Source organism: Lissotriton vulgaris, chromosome 5 (assembly GCF_964263255.1).
Source record: "Lissotriton vulgaris chromosome 5, aLisVul1.2, whole genome shotgun sequence".
In the NCBI taxonomy this organism is placed as follows: Eukaryota; Metazoa; Chordata; class Amphibia; order Caudata; family Salamandridae; genus Lissotriton; species Lissotriton vulgaris.
The window spans coordinates 1,713,357,207-1,713,363,167 of record NC_141693.1 but is presented as its reverse complement, the minus strand read 5'-3'; the positions used below and the strand labels follow the sequence as shown (position 1 = coordinate 1,713,363,167).

At 50.5% G+C, this 5,961-nt stretch overlaps 1 pseudogene; it reads right to left on the bottom strand.

The window, feature by feature from the left end:
• Positions 1 to 363: 363 nt before the first annotated feature.
• LOC147717021 (insulin-like growth factor-binding protein 3) lies at positions 364 to 4,606 on the bottom strand (annotated as a pseudogene).
• Positions 4,607 to 5,961: the final 1,355 nt, after the last annotated feature.

The following is a 5,961-nucleotide window of genomic DNA, read 5'->3' as shown; positions in this document are numbered from 1 at the left end:
GGAGACCTAACTCATGAAAGCTGTGACCTGGGCAGAAAATTCATTTTACAATTAGCCCTTGGACATCCAACCAGGTGTTGTTTTCCCAATGGACACCCCTTTGTCTCCAGTTTAACATTTCTCTCCTGACCTGGTCCTATGATAGTTTCCACTGATAGTTCACTGACAGTGAAAACATTACAGCATGCACTAAAAACGTGTTACAGTGCCCCTGGTACAAAACTCGTGGACACCTCATTAGAGGGCTCACGTGCAAACTTCTACGACCCTTGAGGAGGTTGTCAGTCACACAAACAGTCCTCCTCTCCCCTTTATTTTTTTCTCCTCCTCTTCTCTGTACTTCTCATGGACTCCCAATACATGTCAACACAGTGCAGTCGTGTTGCTCTCACCTGCAGAGGGCACTCCTGTAGATGGTAGCAGCTTTCTCCCGGGATTTGAGATGTTAGTACCGATGCTACGACCCGCCTTTAGCATGGCATGCAGGGGCCGGAGCTCACAGGCTTGCAGCTGAGATAGGGTGACCAACTGGCATTGGTGCAAATTCAGGACAAAGGGTCTAAATTCAGGACATAAATTCAGGACAGGAGGTCAAAATTCAGGACAAAACTTCAGGACAATTGGATACGTTTTACAGGCACATCAGAGGTCGCGCAATAGTATAGAAGTAAGCCCAGCCATATCCAAACATATTCAACAATTTGCAAACCTATCCATCATGTATACTTCCATCTATCATTTCACTCATCCATCCCTTCATTCATCCTTTTACTCATCCATCCATTATCCATCCATCCACCCTTTCATCCTATGCATCTGTACACTCATCCATCCACTCTTCTACCCATCCATCCATTCACTCATCTATACAGCCATTTACCCTTTCACCCATCCAGCCAACCTTTCACCTACTCATCCATCCAACCAGTGACTCATCCTTCCATCCTTCCACTCTATCAGTCATCCATCCATCCTCCCTTTCTCTCTCCATCGACCCTTTCACTTAGAAATCCTTCCTTCCATCCATCCACCCACCCCTCACCTCCATCCCCCCCCTGACTAAAGCCACGCTTCTCCCTCTGCTTCAAAAGGTGAAGTCAGGCTCCCCCCTGGACTTTGCCCCTGCTCACATCCTGAGAGAAATCTTCCTAGCTTGTCCAACTCCACCCCTCACACTTCTGAATGACTCACTCAGTAACGGAGTGGTTCCCACTGCCCACAAATTTGCGGCTGTTATCCCCATCTTAAAAAAGGCCGGTGCCGACCCTTCATCCCCTTCCAACTACCGTCCCATCTCCCTCCTGCCTTACCTGGGTAAGGTCTTAGAAACTCATGTGACCAGCACCCTGAGCACCTACGTGGAAACCAATCACTGCCTCTCCCCTCGGCAGGCGGGCTTCCGCCCCCTCCACTCCACGGAGAAGGTGGTGATCTCAGTGATGGACAGCCTCCGCGAGAGCATTGACATCAACCTCCCGCAGGCCCTCATTCTTTTAGACCTCTCCGCCGCTTTTGACACGGTGGACCACTCCATCCTCCTCACCCGTGTCAGGGCGGCAGGCATCGAGGGCCTAGCCCACGCTTGGCTTGAGTCCTTCCTGAGTGATAGGGCTCAGGCGGTCCACCTAGCTGGTTTCACTGCTGCCTCCCGTAAGGTTGTGTGCGGGGTCCCCCAAGGTTCTTCACTTTCTCCTCTTTTGTTTAATTTATACATCTACCCCCTTATTTTTATGTTACAGCAGCTCAAGGTCACGGTGTTCAATTACGCCGATGACCTCCAGCTAATTTTCAACCTTTCTCACTCCCCCTCATCTTCCCAGAACGTTCAATCTGTTATGTTGTTCATCCAGGATTGGATGAACTGCAACCACCTCAAACTCAATCCGGATAAGACGGAGCTAGTCTTGACCGGAGGTGGTTGCAGTCCTTGGTCTCCTTCTCACTGGCCTCTTTCACTTGGTGTCCCCCCGCTCCCTGTTCCAAATCAAAACCCTCGGTATCCTCCTTAATCCTTCACTCTCTGTTCACTCACAGGTTAATTCGGTTGTTTCCTCCTGTTTTTTCTCCCTCAGAACCATTAGGAAGATCTCTCGCTTTTTCTCCCTACCTGCCCTAAAGATCATAGTGATGGCTATGGTGCTCTTGCGCCTTGATTATGGCAACATCATCTATAACGGCGCCCCGGCTTACGCCATTCACCGTCTGCAGCTAGTGCAGAACCAGGCTGCCCGCCTGATCCATGGGCTGCCTAAATTCCATCGTGCCACTCCCCTACTGCAGGCACTGCACTGGCTGCCTGTGAAAGAGCGAGCCTTGTTCAAGCTGGGCTGCCTCACTTTTCAGGCCAAAATGGGCACCGCCCCGGAGTTCATTTGCTCCGTCATTAAGCCTTACACACCGGGCAGAGAGCTTCGCTCCACCCATCAGGCACTCCTAACCACTCACCGATTCAGAAAGAAAAAGGCTGGCGGAACAAAATTTGCGGTTCTCGCTCCTGTGTTTTGGAACTCCCTTCCTGCGGAACTCCGCATGACACCCTCTTACACTGAGTTCCGGAAAGGCCTCAAAAGCCTGCTCTTCTCCCGAGCTCACGCTGTCTAAACTCCCTCTGCTCCTGTTGTCTCCTCGCAATCCAAAAGCGCCAAGAAACCGCTTGGTAGAAGCGCGCTATACAAATGTTTTTAAATTCAAAAATTCAAAATTCCATCTACTAATCCACTAATGAATCCATCTATTGACCCGATCACTCATCCATCATTTCACTCATCCATTTATCCTTTCACTCCTTCACTCATCTATTCATCCTTTTGTCCATCTACCCTTCCTTTCACTCACTCATCCATCCTTACATCCACCCTTTCACTCTTTCGTCCATCCATTCACCCTTGCATTTATTAATTCATCAATCCATCCATCCATCATTTCACTTATCCATCCATCCACTCACTCACTCACTCATCCTCCACCTTTTCACTCATCTATCCTTTCACTCATCCATCCACCCTTTTACCCATCCAGCTACCCTTCCACCCATACATCCAGCCATTTACATTTTCTCTCTTCCATCCTTCCACTCACTCATCAATCCATCCGCCCTCTCTCATTATCCATCTATTGAATCTTTCATTCATCCATTCACCCCTTCACTAATTCATCCAGCCATCCACTCATCCCTTCACTTACTCACTCGTCCACCTTTTCATATTAATTTTGAGCCGAGCCTTTTTGACAAGAGGCCCATCAAGAACTTCACCCTTGCTGCAGGAGCCATTCCAGGACTGGGACAGAAGCCAACCAGGGCGGAGACAGGATCCACCACAGGAGGGGGGCAGGCGCCATCACAGGCAGGGGCAGGTGGGGGGACAGGTGCCATCACTGGGGCAGGGCAGGAGCCATCACAGGAGGGGGAACAGGATCCACCAGGGTGGGCACAGGGATGGGCATGCAGTATTCTAGTATAATCTTGGTCGCTTCCAGGGTGGGGTAGGGCTCCTCACCCCCTCCTGGACAAGACAACGAGAAGACAGGCTCTTTCCAAAATGTTAGTTTTGCCATCCCCCACTGTGATGTACAGTACTTACAGGAGATGCTCCAAGAGAACTGATTTAACTGATTGTCCTCTATACTTTGTTAATCAGTGTGGGTGCGATTGTGCCATTTCTTAATTTTATTACATTAAGGCTGCATGTTAGAAGAACCGAGGTTTGTTTACAATTTAGTGACAGTATTTAAGCTCTGTGAAGAGAACCAGTGCTGCGCAGTGTAATCAGGGCCGGTTCTAGGATGTTTGGGGCCCTGGGCAGAAATGGAATGTGTGAAGCCCTCCTAAATCGCAGAGACATGGCGCATTCAGGGCTGTTTGCATCTGTATATATGCCCCTGCTCCTGAAGCTGCCGCCCCTCCCTCTCCGTCACCTTCAAGCACCACTTAACAGCTCATCAAGGGCTGGAGGTGTGAGGGTTGCCATCCCGCTGTGCCTCTCCAATGCTGCTGGGTATCTGAGCTCTGCATCAGAGACAAGAAGGGAGGAGGGTGGAAGCTGTGCCGGCTTTAGGGTAGTGCGAAAGGTGCCCAGGGTTAAAATTACGGACAAATGGCGTCCGTTAAAGAATCCTTCACGGACAACGGACAGACGGCCGAAATTACGGACTGTCCGTGAAATTTACGGACAGTTGGTCACCCTAAGCTGAGACCGGCGCCACAGCGCTCGCTGTAAATACCGCAGTGCCGCCATTTGTCAGGGTGCACGTCAGGCAGCAGCCACAGCCTGGCTCCCGCACCAGCTCTGCACACTCCGCCGCCAGAGGCCAGCACTGCTCCAGCGCCGGGGAGTCACAGGGATCGCAGCGTACCACTGGCCACACCATGAGAGCTGGCAGAGCGAGCAGCAGCGGCACCCACAGGGGCAGCGCAGCACCTAGCCACACACACTGCCGCTGGTCCATGACAAACAGGGGAATAGAGAGGGCAGAGGAGCGTGGAGAAAGGGCACCTGACCTGAGTGGGAAGAGCGATTATAACAAGGGCCCTAGACAAGCGACAGGAACAGAGTGACGCGCAGTGAAGGAGAAAGTGAAGGGGCAGAGGTAGAGAGAAGACGGGCATAGACAATTAATAGAACAGGAAAGATTAAATGGACAGGGAGGCCAAGATAGGTATGGGATTGCTTCAAAAGGTTGAAATAAAGGTACAGAAGAAAGAAACCTTTCAACCAGAAGGAAGAGGCAAACACCTCACTGGGATGACAAACAGGCAGTGCCCACCAAAGCGGGGCAGGATCAAGCTAACTTGAACCAACGCTAAGTTAGTATGCAAAGACACTGAGAGGTACATGGTAGGTGTGAACAACAGCATAAGGAACGTGAAAAGAAAGTGGTAGAGGGGAAATAGAAGAGTCAGAAGCAAGCACGACATACTTGAAGGTATGAACGAGGATGAAAAGCGGACGTAGAGGCAGACGTGTCCACGGAGGGCCACACAGCACACACACACACACACTGGCACGCTACAGATTGTCAGCTCTCACAAGACACTCACAGTCACAGATCCACACTGAGGCTGCCAGGAGAAACATAGTAGACAAGAATAAGTAGCAAAATACATAAAAAATGACTGACAGGTCACGCTTAAATAAAGCACCTCACAGCCTGCAAGCGCTTCAGTTTCAAGACACTGACCTGATAAACTCGAGAGAGAATCACAAACACAGAACAGAGGGAGAAACTGGGGGCCAGAGAGAAGGGGTGAGTACGCACACAAAGCTCCACACAAGCTTCTGGTCGCCGTCAAAACTGTGCAAAGTACAAATAGCGAAGTAACACAAAAACACAACTAACATACAGTCCAGGAAAAAAAGAGAGTCATGCAGCTTTCACACACTCCGAAGTGCAAGTCACTCTCAACAGGCATCAAACAAGAAAGGGACAGAATTAGAAAACCCGGGTTGCAAACAGACGCATTTGCAGAAGTGAGGAAATAGCTTAAAATGTTCTCGAGGAAGGAGATGTGCCATTTTTCGGTTTCCTGTGCATCCTGCTGCCTAGTTTACATGCTGGGTCATTTTTTAATGCAGCTCTGCCCTATTCACGAAGAAGACAATAAAGGACATGTAAGCCGGCTAGGGCTGCCTATGTCCTGCAGTTCTCCCGGGGCACATGCATGCATCCACTTCTGTCATTACAGCAGATCGCAGCAAAAAGTCAGAAGTGGATGCCTGCTTGTGCCCAGGGGGACTGACATAAAAAACTAAGCGCACCTCGCGGTGGCAGCAGGGGGGAGGGAGAGAAGAGGGGGCCTGCATGATTCCCTTGGGGAGCGAGCGAGCGCTCGCTCCAGCAAGGATATAGCTCAAACGTGCAGCGCTGCATTCAAAGCAATGCAACATGTGCACGTTTTTGGCTCAAAAAGGGAACCAACGGCTAGAGGTCTTTCTCCTATGCAGCGCATGCGCGCTGCGTAGG